General features: G+C 45.5%; 1 long non-coding RNA gene across 2 annotated transcripts in view; it reads right to left on the bottom strand.

Moving 5' to 3' along the window:
- Positions 1–207: 207 nt before the first annotated feature.
- The window catches only part of LOC131487838 (uncharacterized), a 66,590-nt gene continuing 46,902 nt past the window's right edge, over positions 208–19,895 (bottom strand). For both annotated transcript variants that reach the window (XR_009249990.1, XR_009249995.1), the window contains one exon: positions 208–1,419. This is a non-coding gene — a long non-coding RNA (uncharacterized LOC131487838). The remainder of the gene's footprint in view (positions 1,420–19,895) is intronic.

Genomic DNA, 19,895 nt, shown 5'->3' with positions numbered 1-19,895 from the left:
TGTACAAATCACACAAATTCGAAGTCTGAGGCTTAATTTTTAATCTCGCCTGGTACCATCCCCCCAAGTACAGCTCAGTGATCCAAGAGAGGCTGTTCCTAGTCCCCATTTAAGTGGTGCCCTCCACACACACCCCATCACAGCACTTGAGGCATTTTTTTTTAATGTTTATTTATTTATTTTTGAAAGAGAGCGAGCATGGGTAGGGAACGGGCAGGGAGAGAGGGAGACAGAGAATCCCATGCAGGCTTCGCGCTGTCAGCACAGAGCCTGATGCGTGGCTCGAACCCACGACCCGTGAGATCATGACCTGAGCCGAAGTCAGATGCTCAACCAACTGAGCCACCCAGGTGCCTCATTTGGGCTTCTTGTTGATTGATCATAGGTCTCCTTCCTCAGCCCCTAACCAGACTGTCTCCCCAGAAGAGCAGGGACTGTCATGGCATTGGAGTATCCCGAGTGTTTTGCAAGAGGGTTAACACAAAGTGGGCACTCAATAAATACTTGTGAAGTTCACAGAAGGTTGAATGGTGGTATCCATTCCACTCCATTAGATCTGGAAATGCACATGCCCTCGACTCTGACCGAAAAAGAAATTGGGAGGGTGAATCTGACTTCCATTTTCCCCAACGGAACCAAGAGAAACTCTGAACCACACTGGTCAAAATCGCTTATTACACCACTGTTTGTAATAACAAAAGCCTGGAGGAGCCTAAACGTCCACGTGGTTAAATAAATTACAACACAGTTACACAACGAAGATACTATGCATATTTAGAAAAGAACAAGGAAGCTCTTTGTGAACTGAGGCAGAAAGATTTCCTGGATATAATCTTTAGTGAAAAAAGCAAAGTACAGGACAGTGTTAAAGTGTGTGATCAGTGGGGAGGGGGGAAAAAAAACAGGGTGGGAGGATGTGTTCATATGTGCTCATTTATGCAAACAGTATTTCTACTGGGGTGCAAAAAAAAAAAACAACCAAAAAACAAAACCCCACGAATTGTAATGTCTACCCGCAGGGGCAGGGGAGCCGAGAAGATTTTTCACCATAAACCTTCTTATAACTTTGGAGTTTTGAACCGTAAGAATGTATTACCTGTTCTGAAATAAAATCAACTGAATACACAACTATGTTCATTTATTTAAAATATATATTGATTGGATAATTTGATGTATATAGTTTTGAGTTTCCCTCGGTGGCTTTCAGGAAACATAAGCCAGTATCCCCTCCCATTCCACCTAAGCCTGCCCTCGCCCATCCTCTCCCCCGCCACTCCCCTCCTCTAAAATAAGGCCACGTTCCTGAAGGTGGGGCCCCAGAAGGAGGCTGTGTCGCTTGCTGTAGGCGTGCGGTGTGCGGAGGACAGGTAAACAGCAGCTTGTGGTGGCAACGCGAACCCCCTCCATGCCAGTGTGTTGCTGTAAACAATGAAAGAATGTCATCATTCATCATGTTTACCTTCTAGGGAGTTTTTCAAAAACAACTTTCCTGCTTCCTTAAGCTACTAGATAAAAAAATAAATAAATTTGGCTCTGCTCTGAGTCCACTGGCTTAGCTGAGTCCACTGGCTTACCACGGAGTCTGGGGGTAAATCTGGGGGTAAGGAGCAGCGGCAGCTTCTTGGGCAAGTGGCGTATCCTGGGTGCTGAGAGTCCTGTCTGGAATCAGAATTATTCTTGAGCTGATGGAAAAAGGGTCTTTGGAAGCCACAGTGTCCACAAACAGCAGGCCAGCCCGGCGAATCCAAACTCATCTCCTCACTAGACTCTGAAGGCAGTAAGCAGGGTCCGGCTCATGGGTGTGCAACTCTCACTTAGGAGGGTCCTGGCATGGGGCCCCTGGGGGGGCTCAGTCAGTTAAGCACCTTGGCTCAGGTCTTGATCTCAGGGTCATGAGTTCAAGCCCTGCACTGGGCTCTGTGCTGGATGCGAAGCCTACTTTAGAAAAAAAAAAAAAAAAAAAAGGCGGGGGTAGGGGGACGTCTTTGCACTTGGTTTAATGCTCTGTTGTCACAATCTCAACATTCTTAATAAATTTTTTAAAAGCCCATATTTGCATTTTGCACTAGGCCCTACAAAATACATAGTCCTGCGGGAAGTAGCACAAAAATCCTTGTCATCTCAAGTCTCATGGTTTATCGTTCGTTATGAAAAATAGTGTTCTCCTTCACCAGTGTACCTGACTTCATCAGAACCTTTTCTGAAAATCATTTCAGGAGAGCTTTAGGGCCCAGACACGGGTCCCCATGGATATGTGGGAAGGCAAGGGCATGCATGCTCAAGGTCAAGGGACAGGGGCAGGGCAGCCCGCTCCCTACCAGTCTGGGAAGACCCCGGCACCGCCAGCATTTCTCGCCATTCCTGGCTCACACAAGGTGCCGAGAGCTACTGGTTCACAGGATGGCACCTTTGAGGAAAATCCAAAGAAGTCACAGGGACAGGCCTCTAACTTTTTGCATTTGTTCTTTGATTCAAGAAATAGGGGCGCCTGGGTGGCTCCGTCGGTTAAGCCTCCGACTTCGGCTCAGGTCATGATCTCACGGTTCGTGAGTTCGAGCCCCGTGTCAGGCTCTGTGCTGACAGCTCAGAGCCTGGAGCCTGCTTCCAATTCCGTGTCTCCCTCTCTCTCTCTGCCCCTCTCCCACTAGCTCTGTCTCTCTCTCAAAAATAAAACAAAAACATTTAAAAATTAAAAAAAAAAAAAAAGAAGTACTGATTGAGTACATACATGCTGGGCATACAACAGGAAGGTACTTTCCCTGCTGTCCTGAGCTTACAGTGTCGTGGGGCTAAGGCAATGCACAGCTAAATGACCACAGTGATAAATAGGAATTGCAATACGCGCTGTGAAGGAAACAAATGGAGGCAGAGAGAGAGAGGGAAACAGGTGGGTGGTGGGGATTACTTGGGTAGAGTCATTAGGGGAGGCTTCCAGTGGCCTGAATTTACCACCCGATGGGGCACTCGTGGGCAGAATAGCAAGTATAAAAAGTCCTCTGCAAGTATCAGACGTGCCTTGTGGAAGGGCTGGTGCCCACTGAATGTGAGCGTTAGCCTTCACTCAGGAGCACTGAGTCCCTCAAGCATGCCGGCCTGGGAGGCAAGAGCCCTGGGTCGGTGGGCCCGCCATCGGCACCGCGCTCGAAGGTTTACAAATCACTTTTCATGCATCTTCTCAGCCACAACAACCTTTGAGACCAAGTGTGGATTATCATTAACTCCACTTTCTAGAGGGAGGTTCAGAGGGGCTACTCTAACTCGCCTGGGTCACACAGGAATCAAGTCTCTCTGAGGAGCGCCTGGGTGGCTCAGTCAGTTAAGGATCCGACTTCGGCTCAGGTCATGATCTCAGGGTTGGTAAGTTCCAGCCCCACACGGGGCTGTCTGCTGTCAGCGCAGAGCCTGGTTCAGATCCTCTGTCTCCCTCTCTCTGCCCCTCTTCCGGTCACGTGTGCATGCTCTCTTGCTCTCAAAAATAAATAAATATAATTAAAAAAAAAAAAAAAGGTCTATCTGATGCCAAGTCTATCTGAGGCTTTTTCCAGTAAGCCAGGTCATTCTGTGTCAGGTACCTCCCATGTTCAGAAAAAGCTGCCTTCGTTTCTGAGATATCATGTGAAAGGCACTGGGAGGGCCCCGCTGCCTGTGACACTGCCCAGAACCACAGCCCTAATTAGAATTGCAAGGGCCCACTGAGATCCTCGCCAGTCTCCTCACCTTATAGCCGAAGAAAACACAGACTCACAGAGGGAAGGAAGTTCACGACAGAAAAGAACCACAACCCAAATCTCCAGCCCAGATCTTTCCACTTCACTCAAGACCCCCTGGGTTTGGCCCTCTTTCATCTACAGAGAGGTCAGCCCTTGTGCTAGGAGAACTTTGTGGGAAATAAGCATAACCAGAACTAAAATGTAAAAGGTTGCTTAGCAACTAGAAAGGTGGGCATGTGTGTTTTTGCCACCTGGCCTCCACTTTACCCTTTTTTCTGATGTTCCTCATCCCCAGGCTTCCTCTAGAGGGACCACTCACATCCACAGGGTCTGCACCCCAGTGGAATTATTTCCAGGAGTTCATTTCACTTCCTGATTTAGGAGTCAGCATGTGACTCAGGTCTGGCCAATCAGAGCATCACATTTTCCTGGCCACGGTAATTGGCTCAGGAATAGATATGTGACCTCAGCTCAGCCATTCTCCCTTTGTCCCCCCAGAATCCTCTATCTTGAGAGTAGGGCAGGAGCAGAAGATGTGGCTGGGATCTATTAATTCCTGCTGGTGTTTTTCAGCCCAAGTCTTTAGCCTGCTAGACAATTCGTCCTAACTGAAGGCCCTTCTGCAGCCCTTTTGAAATGGTAGTTAAGCAATCAAGTGATAACATTGTTTCCCTTATTTCCTGACAAGACTCTTTTCTCGGAGAGGTATACTTAACTTGGAAAATGAGACCCGATGCAAGAAAATTCAGCGGACACAAAGTTTTTGCATGAGTCCTTTAAGTCAGTGATTCTCTGTGAGGTCCCTAGATCAGCAGCACCAGCAGCCCCTGGGAACTTAAAAATGCAAATTCTCAGGCCCACACCAGACCTGAGGTATTAGGAACTCTGGGGGAAAGGCCAGCAGCTTGGGTTTTTCAGAAACTCTCCAGGTGATTCTTATGCCCACTAGAGCTTGAGAACTTCTGCTTTAAACCACTAAGCCGCCTGTCTGGCTCAGTCGTTGGAGCTTGACTCTTGATCTTGGGGTTGTGAGTTTGAGCCCCACATTCGGTGTAGAGATTACTTAAAAAAATAAAATCTAAAAAGAAATCAAAACACTAAGTTCAGTCCTATATGAATTTACATAAAACATTCAAGTGTGAACTATGTGTCAGGTTTTCTTTAAATAAGTTCTACACCCATTGTGAGGCTTGAACTCACCACCCTGAAATCAAGTCACATGCTCTACCGACTCAGCCAGCCAGGCACCCCTCAATTTTTTTAATTGTTAGAAAATTTTCAAATAGGGGCACCTGGGTGGCTCAGTCAGTTGAGCCTCCAACATCGGCTCAGGTCATAATCTCACAGCTCATGGGTTCCAGACCCACATCAGGTTCTGGGCTGACAGCTCAGAGCCTGGAACCTGCTTCAGATTCTGTGTCTCCCTCTCTCTCTGCCCCTCCCCGGCTTACACTCTGTCTCTCTCACTCAAAAATAAACGTTTAGGGGTGACTGGGTGGCTTGGTCGATTAAGCGTCCGACTTGGCTCAGGTCATGATCTCACGGTCCATGAGTTCGAGCCCCACATCGGGCTCTGTGCTGACAGCTCAGAGCCTGGAGCCTGCTTCGGATTCTGTGTCTCCCTCTCTCTCTGCCCCTCCCCTGTTCATGCTCTGTCTCTCTCTGTCTCAAAAATAAATAAACGTTAAAAAAAAAATTTTATTAAAAAAAATAATAATAAACGTTTAAAAAATAAATAAATAAAAATTCAAATATGAAAGGGAAAAGATGCCTAAAACTTATGTCTCACTCCAGAACAAATTTTACAAGATTATTTGATGTTAACCTAATGACCTGACAACAAGGTTCAGCCTCAGACTTACATTCTCACTCGGCTACCTGCTGGCTGTGTGAATTCTGGCAAGTTACATCACTTTAGGCCTCAGTTTCCTTATGTAAAACACCTGCAATAATAACACCTCCTTCACAGGTCAAGTGACATTAAATGAGATCGTGTAAAACTGCTTGCACATAAGATCTCAGTACATTTCAGCTCATTATTATGTATATGGGATTAAGGCTACCAGTTACGTATTTAGAAGCACTGACTCCCTTGTACCATCCCAGGCTGGCTGAGAACACGAGTACCGTTTGTCTAGCCTGAGATCACACCAAGTGGAATCCGAAAGCCTACATCCGAGGCTTAGCACTGCCGGTATCTTACCACGTGGCATTCAGTGAGCCAACTTTCATCCCAGAACCTCAGTTTCCTCAAGTGTTAAATAACCGGATGTGACTAGCTGAGCTCTACGGTCCTTAGACCTGGCACTCTAAAATCCTATGCCTTAAGTTTTGAAAAGAATTTTTCTAATCGGCTGTGGGAGGCACAGGCGTCGGTGCCAAAACGCGTCCGAGAGCAGCTCTTTCTTAGGACGCACGGAAGGAAAGAGAACAGAGCTGTACAGGGGGGCATGAGAGGCAAGCAAGCCTTCCCACGGAGCAAATGTCCCCATAGATTTACCCACCTGTCTCAGGGACCACCCCGTCCCCAGACCGTACCACCATGGAACCCATTTCCTCATTCAGCCAGGAGAAACGCTCTCCCTCTCTCCGGGTCCTGCCAGTTGCTTCATCACCTGGCTTGCGCCGAGTACTCAGCAACTCTGGCCAAGGGCCCTCCCCGAACAGAAAACACAGCAGCCGCTACCCCTTGAACCTGCCAGTAAGAACAAGAAGTTCAGTCACTGCTGGGTTTTAAGCCAGGTTCCAGCGCATCCCGCATCCCGTAAGAGCGCCGCTCTGCTTCAGCCAAAACAGCGTGGCATCACGTGACCTTTTTCCCCTTCGTCTTTTTATTTGTCTACGCTTTCCATGGTGTTTCTCTCTACACTGTAGGTTTATTATTTCTGTTTTATCCTCAAAGCAGTCGTCTTCGGAGACCCTCACCAAGCACAGTGAGTCTTCTTTGGCCGCAAGAGCACAGTGTTCCGGGAGGGTGGCGGCCCCGGGTCACGGGCATCCTGGGCAAGTCACTTAGCATCCCAGGCTCTGCTCGTCACTGTCGTAAAGTAAGGGGAGGTTGGACCAGCACATAACCTAGAATACTTCCCAAATCTGCTAACCGCCATTCAAGGGGTGGTGGCAGGCACAAATGCTATGCAGGTAGTCCTACCCCCTCTGCAACCCCTTCTGCAACCCCCTCGGCAACCACTGCCTGGTCTCGGCCAGCTGTTCATGGATGTGAGTAAATAGGGAAGAAAATGTGAACTGACTGATGCAAATCCACCAACAGTACAACGCTGATATCCTGCTAAGGGATGGGAGGGGTGTCAGCAAGTGGGGAGGTCTTGAAAGGCTCACATAGTTCCCCAGACCCCCAAACTCATAAACGACAGACTGGGAAGATAGGTGGCATCTGGAGTCACCCATCTCGTCCATATTTCAGATAAGGAAACCGAGGCCCAAACCGGGGGAGTGAGTCCTCGAGGCCAAACAGAGAGTGGGTGACCCCAGGTCGATGCTCAGCCAACAACAGCCCCCTACTCTGCTTTTATGTCATGAAAGTTAGTGGGCCCAGGGGAATTTTTTTACCAAGATGATAGATCAGATGGACCCTTCAGCCCTGCTGAGATGCCCATCAAAGCTGAAAATCACCCTCTGGCACCGCTATCCCCTCAGTAGGAACAGGAGGTGGTTCTGACCCCGGCTGCATTTTTCCCAGGCTAACTCAGACAAAGGGCCTGCCTGGCCTTCCCATGTTATCTCTTGATCTTAATCAGCTACAGTCCATTTTCTGTCATGTTTTATCCACAAAAGCCTCCTTGGCTTCCCAATAGGAAAGCCAGGCCAAGGTCCCAGAGTTAGTATAAAGGCCAGGCTGAGACTGGTTTGATGAGAGAAAATACAAAGGATGTGCAGGGTCTGCAGCCTACAGTAACTTCAGAAATCCACACCTGTGCACACAAAGACAGCTCGGGGCAGCAGAAAGGGCGGGCAGACGGGCTCCGGTTCAAGTTCCAGGTACTTCCCAGCTGCGTGACTTTGGCTAAGATGTTCAGCCTTCTGAGCGTCACTTTCCTCATGTGTAAAATAGGGGTGTTATCACTTTCTTCGCATGGTCGCTGGCTTGTGCAGGGAGCATCAGTAGCTCTGGGCCTGGAAGATGGAACTCTGGGGCCCGTGCTCTCCCGACGCGCCACACCGGAGTAGTGCCAGTAAACGATCAGAAGTTTGGCCTGACTTGGAGGTGGCCATGGGGTGGGACGGGCACAGCCCATGCCTTGGGTTTGAGGATAGCTCTGTCGCTCATCAGCCGTGGCCAATGGCTCCTCTTCCCGAAGATTCACTTTTCTAATCTCTAAGTGGAAAGCTTTTCCTGCACCTGAGATTCTGGTGATGAAAATTCTTCATAAACAGTAAAGTATGCCAGCGTTATCTCTTCTCATTAGTACAGCCTGGTATGTGGCCACATCCTCCTGAGACCTTGGACAAGTCATTCAACCTTTCTGGGTGTATCAGTCAAGGTCCCCGCAGGAAACAGATGGCACCGTCCAAACTGGGCGATTTGACTCCAGTGTCAGAATGCAGCTACTTACAAAGACCTGTGCGCAAGATGGATCGTGTGGCGTCTCAGGGCTCGTCACTACAAGGAGCCCTTATTCCACCGAGGCCTTGAAGGAGCAAGGGAGAAGCAGTCGCTCTCCTCTGCCTTCTGCTCGGCTGTGCGTGCTTCCCTCCGGCCTGATCAAACTGGAGACCAGAGAATAAGGAAAGCCACCAAAGCAGTGCACACAGGCCTGCCTCCCAGGACAAAGTGCAGGTCGGGAAAGGGTGGAGAGCCGGTCTTGGAGGGGCATTGGGCAGGTACTTAGCACACTAGACTTCAGTGCCTTCCACAGGTAAAGGGCAGTATTAAATGAGATGATGTCCCTTCCAGTTCACCATCTGGTAGAACCTCAGCACTTTCCCAAAGCTTCAGACCAGAACCCGGAAGGTCTAGACCCAGAAGGGAATCCAACCCTCTCCTGGGGAGATCTTTAGCTTTCCCAATTAATCAAGCGTAAGTACATCCTTTTTTGGCAGCCCCAAATTTAAATTATCGTCTTTGAGTCTCATACTCAAAGCAGTGGGCAAGCCAGCCAGAGAGGGATTAATTATCTGGATTACTATGTTTTAGTATTTCTTTTTTTGTCTCTCATTTTTTAAAATTTTATTTATTTTTGAGAGAGAGCATGCACCGAGAGGGGCAGGGGCAGAGAGAGACAAAGGATCTGAAGCGGGCTGTGGGCTGGCAGCAGAGAGCTCGGCGCGGGGCTCGAACTCACAAACTGTGAAATCGTGACCTGAGCCAAAGTCAGAGGCTTAACCAACTGAGCCACTCGGGTGCCCCTTTATTTTTCTCTTTTAACCAGGGTGAACCAGGTGCCTGTCCCAAATGCTAAACAGATGCCCTTCTGCTTTCATTCATTGGAAGAAATAGAATGCAATATAGACGTCTCCTTAAGCCTTATCTTTAGAAATAATAAATTGCATACAAGTGAACACCCTGGAGCTATCTATTTTTTTCCAGCACCTTCTAGCTGACAGTCAACGTGGCTCCCAGGGGAGATATCAAAGAGCTGAGTAATCTTGAAGAGACAATAGTTCCCAAATCCCCTTTTTTCTCTCCATCCCATTCCAGATGGGTGACATAAATCAAGTGCCTATAAAAGAAAAGATAAGAGAGAGCTTCCCAGGCGATCTGGGACAATAGTTAAAACCATGGGCTCTAGAATCACTAAGGCCAGGATTCAAGTTCTTGCTCTGTCCCTTAACTAAGCTCTGTCTCCGTGACCTCAGACAAATGACCTAAGCTTCAATTTCCTTATCTGTCAAATGAGCTTAATAATAATGCCTTATCTACCTCCTAGGGTTATCTCAAGACTTGAATGAAATAGTACAAACACTTAGCACATAGTAAACATTCAGAATAAATGGTAGTGCAGGGGAAATGGGGAGCTGTTGATAGATCTAAGACACTAGATCCCTAACAGTGGCTCTCCCCTAGCCATGGGACTTGAGCAATGCGTCTTCTATGGCCTTCATCACTTTCCCTTGCGTTAGCCATTCATATCACCCTCAGGCTCTAGAGATACCATTCACAATGCTCGTCATACCCACAGCCTTTTGCTGAGAAGCACCCCCTTCTCCCCACTATTATGGATCAGGAGTAGCTTTTTTAGAATTTTTTTAATGTTTATTTCTGAGAGAGAGAGAGAGAGAGAGAGTATGAGCGGGGGAAGGACAGAGACAGAAAGAGAGGGAGGGAGACCTAGAATCTGAAGCAGGCTCCAGGCTCCAAGCCGTCAGCGCAGAGCCCAGCACAGGGCTGGAACTCACGAACGGCAAGATCATGACCTGAGCCAAAGTCGGAAGCTCAACCGACTGAGCCACCCAGGCGCCCCATATAAATCAGGAGTGGCTTTTAGCTCTTCGAGCAAATCATCATAATAAAAGACTGCGTATTAGTTATTCCACCATTCTAAAATACAGGGCAGAGAAAGGCCATCCCAATCCTGTAATGCAGATGGTGCCAGAATCTGGAAGACTGCCTTAACCAGAAAATCTACATGAAGCTGAAAACCTACCACCAAGCTGTGACAACGCAAAAATGCAAATAGTATCTGTTTAAGGGCAGGCTGCAAACAGAAAGCATACTCAGAAAAGGAAAAAAAAAAAAAAAAAAAAAAAAAAGGACAGGAGAGAGATAGGAAAGAGATTGAAACCTATTTACCTTGTATTTATTTATTTTTGAATACTTTTATGTATTTTACTGTTTATTTCATTATCTTAAATTTATTAGAAACTGGCAAGGGGGTTTCCTATGACATCATGAGGTGAGGACCAGAACCCCAGAAAGAAGCTCTATTCTTCCCCTTTTTACAATCGAGGAGACTGTAGCTCAGAGAGGGTGAGTGATTTACTCAGAGTCACACAGCCAGTTAGAAAAAAAGTACAAACTCTCAACAAATGGATGTGTATGCTTTATGCTACCCCCTTCAAAAGTAGTTTGCTAGTACTGTGTATAAACAGCTCCTGAAGTTTGCTAACAGTACAGATTGTGAGTCAACACCACAAACTACTTCTCAATGTCGTAAAATGTCATCATCGTGCTCCATTTGCATTGTGGGATGGTGCCTGAAGAAAATTTTTTATTTAACCTGTTGTCTAATCTTTTACACCCATCTTTTATGTTGATAAACTACTGGCCTAAAGGAGCAAGCCAAAAAAAAAAAGGGGGGGGGTGCAACTGGGTGGTGCAGTCGGTTGAGCGTCTGACTTCGCCTCAGGTCATGATCTCACAGTTCGTGAGTTCGAGCCCCGCGTCAGACTCTGTGCAGATGGCTCAGAGCCTGGAGCCTGCTTCGGGTTCTGTCTCCCTCTCTCTCTGCCCTTCCCTGCTTGCGTTCTGTCTCTCTCTCAAAAATTAAAAAAAAAAAAAAAAAACATTTAAAAATTAAAAAAAAAAAAAAGGAGCCAGCCAAGAACTTGAGGCGGGGGCTCCTCCAGGCTTGACTTGCACATAGGCTGCTTCATTCACGCAGCCTTAGTGACAAAAATCTTTATCTACAATCTTGACTCTGTGCTTTTATTTCCCCCCACTCTCCTCTTGCCAGCCCCACTGCATTAGCTCCATTCGGGTCTTCAGATTATCATAGTGAGCTCCCCATCATCCCCCCCCCAGGTGCAGCCTCTCTCTGTTCCAATCTATTTTGCACCCATTACTGATTATTTACCCACAACGCCACTCATAGCACAGTACTTAAATACTCCCAATAGCTTCTGATTGCCTATGGAAAGGCTATAGAAAGTCTCTTATTCCCCATCCAAGACCTTCCATGATCTCTTTCTAATCTGCTCTTCCAATATTAACATCCTTGCTCCAGTGCTCCCAGCAAATTGTATTTTTCACTAATGCCTCAACTCCCCATATTTTCCCTGAAATGATGCATCCAGGGCCCAGTCTCTCTCTCTCTCTCTCTCTCTCTCTCTCTCTCTCTCTCTCTCTCTCCCCTCCCCTCCCAGCTGTACTTCCTCAGAGAGGGTTCTGTACTTAAAAGTCTCTCCCCCTTGCCTGTAAGATAACTGACAGTGGCTTCTAAGGCCACATACTTCCATGTTCAAATTCAGCAGAGAAGAGGCACGTCTGCTTCCTGGTAGATCTCACTGTCCCTGGCTTGCTTGACTTTTGTCACACACCATCCTTGAATCAATGCTTGTGGCTGGGGGATGGGATGGGTTCACTGGAGGAACTCCCTGAATTTCCCAGTCATGAGGTTTGGGTGAGACTGACCCTCATCTTCAAGTTCAGGTAGGAGCCCTAATTGACCTAGGGTAATAGACGCTCTGCAGGCCTTTTCTTTCATGAAGCTTTTCCTTTACTCCCCTAGCTAGAAGGCAAATTCTTTCTCATTTTGAACTTGGATGCATTGAACTTGGAAAGCTTTTCATCAGCACTTCCTTTGTTGCCATTACCACTGTCTACCTTGCATTAAAGATCGCTGTCTTATCTCTGCATCCTGAACATAGATCATTATGCACATCACATCCACAATCTCTGGTGAGAAATGGCTCGGTCCACAGTCCTTGGCTAACCAGCCACCTCTGGATTACTTCATGTGATCATATCCACCCTGTCTCCCTGCCGGCCATGCTGATTACACCTGACCCAAAGGCAGCCAATGGTAGGCTGGCCAGCAGCTTCTGGAGTGTCTGAAATGAACAGTTCTGCCCAGAGACCTCAGTGATTAGCTTTGAAGACCATGAGTGAGCTGCCACAATGACAAGGCAGAAGTCACAAGATAAGGCAATGACACAGAGGGTGGAGAATAAATACTCTCATCTTCTGGGGTAGGGAAGCTGAGACTCAGAGATGCCAAGTAACCTGCCTAACAGGTAGCCTAATCCTAAAGCCTACTCTCCCAACCAGCACACCATACTCTCAAGTCGCTCCCAAAAGCATCTACGTTACATTCAGTGCAGATAAATCCTTATTATACAAGCTAATGGAGGGAACTGTTTGCAGGGAATGAACAAAAAGATCCTTGGTCATTCACTGGTGGTGGCTCCTTTCTGTGGGATGGGTCTGGCCACCTAGGCCTCTCTTCCTACCCCTGAGTCTTTTGGTCTCTCCTTTCAAGGTTGTCCAAGAACATTTCCCCCCACATCATACCCTGATCCAAAATGGTTTTCATCTACTCTCAGCCAAGAGAGGTCTCATTGACCCTAACTATGATGAGCAGAATGCAGAGCCCTGGAAGAAGGCCACTGTAGTAGATTCCTGTGGGGGAGGCCACCCAGCCCACAACAACTCCCAACTCTCAGAAGTTTCCTCCACTCCTACCCAAGAATGGGTGCCAGCCAGAACCGTGCTAGGTACCTCCATTTCCATTGACCTGTCTTACTTTCACAACAACCTTGAGACTTACAACTGAGATTAAGTCAACCATACAAGGCCACAGTTCTCTAACATGCTATCATCATAATTTTGACTCAGGTCTGGCTGAGTCCAAAGCTCTTGTTCTTTCAACTGTTCAATGCTGCCTTCAAAATGGAAAGGCAAATGAGACTATTGCATTTGACTTAGGATAAGTCAACATAACTAAGGTTTTGGGTTCATTTTCTTTTTCTTGGCATCAATAGTACTCAGACTGTTATCTTTAGCCTTTATCTGGGCAGTGACACATCTGTAAAACACCAAACAAACTCTCAACTTGCTTAACAAGCTAGTATTGTGAGTCTGGGGAGTCTGTGCACATGGTCACGTCCAACCACGGGATCAGTGTTGAAACAAGTGACTGTCCCAGGGGTGCTCGGTCAGATGGCTCAGGATTCTCTTGCAGTGAGGATATTACTGATGAGAAATTTTTAAAGGCCTGAGGGAAAACCCTCCCTCAATTATGGAACACTTCCAGTATATCTGAGTGGAGTTGGAAATGTGTATGTAATATCCTGATGGGAGTCTTTTCTGCAAGTCCGAAGTTGTTTAGGCAAGTTGGTCCAGAAACACTCCCCAAATGTAGCTAAACTCCAAAAATTAAATGGCTCACGTTCTATTTTCAAATCACTGTTTCTCTGCAAGCTTCGATTACTCCAGTCTACTCAAATAACACCACACTGAGTTGAAAGAAGGAAATATTTTATCTATTTCATTTCTAAAGTCAATAAATTTATTCTGAGGGCCAGCATGCGGCAGGTGCTAAAGATTCAGTGGTGAATAATCACCATGTCTTCCATTAAGGCGCTTCAGTTTTTAACTCATAAGGTGTTTCTGCACTTCCATGAGAGTACCAATGAGAGCTTCTGTCGGTGCATTACAGTTCATTTGAGTGTCATCATCATCCTGGGGGAGGCAGAGCAGCTTTTACAATCTCCATATTACAAATAAGGAGCCTGAGATGAGAAAAGGGATGTGTTTTCTCCCAAGGCCCACAACTTGTAAATAATAGACTTGAGATTCAAGCTCACTTAAACAGGGAGTCCCATTTATGGAATCAAGAGTGCTCTCCGATTATATTTGAGACTTGATATTTCTTGAGGATGCACAGATTTCTGTTCGTGGTACTCCAGAGTAAGGGTTAGCATATTATGGCCTGTCAGTCATATATGCTGCCACCTGTTTTATAAAGAAAATTTTAGGGGAACCTGGGTGGCTCAGTTGGTTGAGCCTCCAACTCTTGATTTCGGCTCAGGTCATGATCCCACAGTTCATAAGATGGACCCCTGCATGGGGCTCCCGATGACAGCAGGGAGACTGCTTAGGATTCTCTCTCTGCCCTCTCCTACTTGTGCATGTACACACCTATGCACGTGTGCACTCTCTCTCTCAAAATAAATAAACTTTTAAAATATGTGTGTGTGTGTGTGTGTGTGTGTGTGTGTGTGTGTGTGTGTGTGTATAATTGTATTGGGACACAGCCACACTCATTCACTTGCAAATTAACTATGATTGCTTTCATGCTACGGCAGAGCTGAGTGGCTGCAATGGAGATGAAGACTGTGCGGCCCAAAAAGGCCTAAAATGCTATTTCTGGCCATTTATAGAAGATGTCTGCTGACCATTGGCCCATAATATAAATTTAACTGATCTTCCCCTTGATCACTGTCTTTGGCTAGGGTCATGGGTCAGCCTGAGACCAGGATCAGGGTTCAATCTGAGGCTCTTGAAGATTGCAGATCCACAAATTCTACCTTTTATAGGGCTTTTCTCCTTCTGCTTGGCCTTAGATGTTGCCATGTGTCTCCACCTCTTCCGGTATGACTTGGAACCCCAGAAGAGCATATGACTTCATATCCAAAGGAGGAAAGAATGTGCATAAACAAGGACTTGATTTGCCGGAAAACTGCCCTCATTAACTCTATTCTATAGCCACAGCACATTCCATTCACCATATGTAACATGCAACTCAAGAGGAGGCTACCCAAGAATGCACTTGGGTTCAAAAGTCAAAATAACTCTCTAAGACCAATCCTGTGCTTACCCAACTGTGCCTGAATTCAAAACAAGTTCGCCTTCCCTCTCAATTCCAAGGGAAGACCAAGAAAATTTGCATATTTGAATGGTCAGGGCTTCTAGTCACCCAGTTCATGCTTCTCTGCCCAACATGCCCTTCGTGATGCCTTCACAGTAATTTCATTCCCAGTGAGAGTCTTTACACTAGACACCCTCAGCTCTCATGAATTCAATAAATAGGACCCAAGTTCTGTCTTTGATGCTAGGCAAACCTAGTATGGTTTGGGGGAGGAGATGGGAGGCATTTAATTCAATTTGTCGATTAAATTCACATTGACAAAGACCTCAAACTCAGATTTTTCGCATCATCTACAGAAGAATTTAACCAGGGCCACTGTATTATGCTGAAGTACTGCACTTGACACTGGGCCATGTCACTTAGAACCTACTTTGAATTAATACTGCTTTTGGGGCACCTGGGTGGCTCAGTCAGTTGAGCATCTGACTTCAGCTCAGGTCGTGATCTCACAGTTCATGGGTTCCAGCCCCACATCAGGCTCTGTGCTGACAGCTCGGAGCCTGGAACCTGCTTCGGATTCTGTGTCTCCCTCTTTCTCTGCTCCTCCCCCATTCATGCTCTGTCTCTCTCTGTCTCTCAAAAATAAATTAAAAAGTTAAAAAAATTTAATGTTGCTTTAGAACTTCATTATGGCTTGTAAATAACATTATAAAACTACATTTGGGGGGATAAAAACAGTCATTTGTTAAATCCAAACATTTTAAATATACCACATTTGTATCACACTGATTCAGGCATTCTTCATATTTCCATTTATCAGGAGATACCCCCCCCCAAAAAAAAAAAAATTCTGAACTTCTTTTGACTTCCAGAGGTCCCGATGCCTCAATCAAAATAATCTAATCAATTAATCTAATTAATCTAATCAAATCAATCTCAATCTAATCAAATTAACCAGTGCCTGAAAGTGGGCACTGGTCTTTCCAAACAACATTCCCGAGCTTGGACATAGTTGAGTATGTTTTACATCCTACTATCTTACCCCACATTATTTGTACATCTCAGGATCCATGTAGGCCAAGGAGAAGGAACTCCTATAATTATCACCTCTTCTACACACTGCCCCCCTGCAAAAGGGGAGAAAGATTAATCCAGAGAAGACCTTATTTTAAAATCTTAGACATGGGGATGCCTGGCTGGCTAGTTGGTGCAACACGTGACTCTTGATCTCAGAGTTGTGAGTTTGAGTCCCACAGTGGGTGTGGAGATTACTTAAAAATGAAATCTAAAAAAAAAAAAAAAATCTTAGACATGGAACAATCTCAGAATTGTTTACTACATCAGTGGAATCAAAATGCAAGCTCCCACACACACAGCTGTAACCCAGTATTGCGCACATTTAAATGTCATTAGAAGAATAGCAACCAGCTGAATTGTCTGCCAATCACCTATTTAACTTGGTCCAGTGCTGTCTACAAAGCTGAAGTTACCATATATGTGTATGTTTACACATATACCTACGTGCACATATAATGTATATAGCTACTCACACACGTATATAATGAATTGAATTAATACTAATTTCTGAAATTTTGCTTCCACTTTCAGGTGATAGAGATGAAAGTTACTGCATCTTTACTTGATCTGGTAAGACCCAGAGTCTAAAGGGATTGGATCGTTTGTTCATTTGATAAACCTTTACTACCTCGCTGGCTCAGTTGGAAGAGCATGTGGCTCTTGATCTCAGCATTGTGAGAGTTCAGGGTTGTGGCTCTTGATCTCAGGTTGTGTAGAGATTACTTAAATAAATAAAAACGTTTCCAAAAAATAAGTAGATAAATAAACCTTTATTAGTATGTGTAGACACCCCGCTCTTTTGAGCAGTGAACAACCTGCTCAGCTATACATGGCAACCTTGAATGCAGGAAACTCAAAGATGAATGAGACATGATCTCTGCCCTTGAAGAGCTCATCTGGTCAGGGAAAGAAATATGGAAACAAGTATGATATCATATAAGTGACATAATAAAGTGAATGTAAAAATATTATGGCAGGGAGCAGCGAGAGAGAGAAGTGAGCAAGGATAATGAGGCATGAAAATATGGGGCCAATTTAGAGGAGACCGAATATGCTCGGGCCAAAGGGGGAAGGAGCTATGTGCTCTGCACCAGTGGTTCCCAAGCCTAGAAGGCCATCTGAATTCCTTGAGGAACACTTTATTATTCAGCCATTAAAAAATGAGGAAATCTTACAACTTGCAACAACCTGGGCATTATGCTAAGTGAAATAAGTCAAAGAAAAACAAATACTGTATCATCTTACTTATGTGTGGAACCAAAAGAAAAGAAAAAACCAAACTAATAGAAAAAGAAATTAGATTTGAGGTTACAGAGGGGCTCAGGGAAACAGGAGGAAGGTAGTTATAAGATAAATAAGCATCAGGGATGTAATGTACAACAGGATGACTATAGTTAACACTGATATATGCTATATAAGAAAGTTAGGAGAGCAAATTCTAAGAGTTCTCATCTCAAGGGAGAATATGTATGTGTTTGTATCTATGTGAGACAAAGGCTGTTAACTAAACTTACTGTGGGAATCATTTCACAGTATACATGAATCAGATCGTTATGCTGTATATCTTAAACTTATACAGCGCTATATGTCAATTATATCTCAATAAAACTGGGCGAAAAAAAGTAATGATTTAAAACTAAAAATGAGGGGTGTCTGGTTGGCTCCATAGGTAGAGCATTCGACTCTCGATCTCAGAGTCCTGAGTTCAAGCCCCACGTTGGGCATATAGGTTACATTTAAAAAAAAAAAAAACTAAAATTGGGGTGCCTGGGTAGCTCAGTCGGTTGAGCGTGCAATACTTGATTTTGGTTCAAGTCATGATCTTACCGTTCATAGAATCAAGCCCCGCAACGGGATCTGAGCTGACAGCACAGGGCCTGCTTGGGATTCTCTCCCTCTCTCTCTCTCTCTCTCTCTGCCCCTCCCCTACTCATTCTCTCTCTCTCTCTCTCTCTCTCCCTCCCTCCCTCTCTCTCTCTTTCAAAATAATAAACACTTTAAGAAAAACTAAACTAAAAATGAAAAAAGAGAAAGGAAATTACAGACCCTCCCTGCTCACCCGTCCAGGTGGAGCCTAAGCCTCTGCCTCATACCAAGCTCCCCCAGGTGGTTCTAGTGCTTTGCTGGTTAGGAACCACACGTGTGAATCAAGTCCCCACCCAGTACCCAGTTACTCATGGTGAAATAGTAGTGTTCAGAACTTTCTCCTTACAACAAAAGGGAAACGAAAGTTCTGTGGTCACTAGAACTAACTGCCCAGGTGAAATTTCAGTTCTGCTTTAGAAAGAGTAAAGCACCTGAGGCCTGAGGTGACCCATCCATCCACTGGGCTAGCTACACGGCACGTGTAAGAACTTTCCATCCACTGATGCCGCAGCTGCAGGGATGCAGGGAGAGAGAAGGGGCAGCCCAGCCAAGAAAGTGGCCTTATGGGCAGGAATCCTGATGAGGAACGTGTTCTATTGTCTGTGAACCTGACCATGATAGCACCCCACCAAAGGATTCTTCCTTCCTGACTTCCTTGGTTCTGGCCTTAGTTACAGCCTGTGTGTTTGGGCAGTTCAGTGCTAGCTACCCCCTTGGAAGACGGAGCATGTTCCTAGGACACCAGTAAGGCAGGCGCACACACACACACACACACACACACACACACACACATACACATGCATGCGTACACACACACACAAAATAAAGGGGGGGAATTTTTTTAAGTTTATTTATTTCTTTTGACAGAGAGAGCATGAGTGGGGGAGAGGCAGAGAGAGAGAATCCCAGAGCCTGATGCAGGGCTTAAGCTCACAAATCATGAGATCGTGACCTAAGCCAAAATCAAGAATTGGATACTTAACTAACTGAGCCACCCAGGTGCCCCTAAAAGTTTATTTTTTCTAAAAAAAGCTCTGATGCCATCATAGGAAAAAATAATATTTTCCCTTAGGTTTATTTATTGTATATTGTCCTTAGTTCAAATTATTTGTGGGAGTTGAGGTGCACCACAATTTTTTTGCCTTTTTTTTTTTTAATTTTAGGTTCATGGCACAATTGAACGGAAAGTACAGAGTTCCCATATACACCTGTCCTCACACAAACCTCACTCCCCCTGCTATTAACATCTCCCACCAGATGGTACATGTGTTACAATCCACGAACCCACACTGACACATCATCACCCAAAGTCCACACTTTATGGACAGATACATAATGACAGGTGTCCCCATTGTAGTATCGTACAGAATAGCTGCACTACTTTAAAAGTCTGTGTCTCCCTCTCTCTGCCCCTCCCCTGCTCACTCTCTGTCTCTCTCTCAAATTTAAATAAACATTAAAAATTTTTTAATAAAATAAATCCTCTGTGCTCTGCCTACTCAACTCCCTCCCCACGAGTCCCTAGCGACCATTAATGTTTTGACTATCTCCGTAGCTTTTGCCTTTTCCAGAATGCCATGTAGTTGGAATCATATAGTATGTAGCCTTTTTCAATATGCCATTTAAGTTCCCTCCATGTCTTTTCACGGCTTGAGAGCTCATTTCTTTTTTTTTTTTTTTTTTTTTTCAACATTTTTTAATTTATTTTTGGGACAGAGAGAGACAGAGCATGAACGGGGGAGGGGCAGAGAGA

The sequence above is a fragment of the Neofelis nebulosa genome, chromosome 10, assembly GCF_028018385.1.
Source record: "Neofelis nebulosa isolate mNeoNeb1 chromosome 10, mNeoNeb1.pri, whole genome shotgun sequence".
NCBI classification, from domain to species: Eukaryota; Metazoa; Chordata; class Mammalia; order Carnivora; family Felidae; genus Neofelis; species Neofelis nebulosa.
This window is presented reverse-complemented; position numbering and strand designations above follow the sequence as displayed.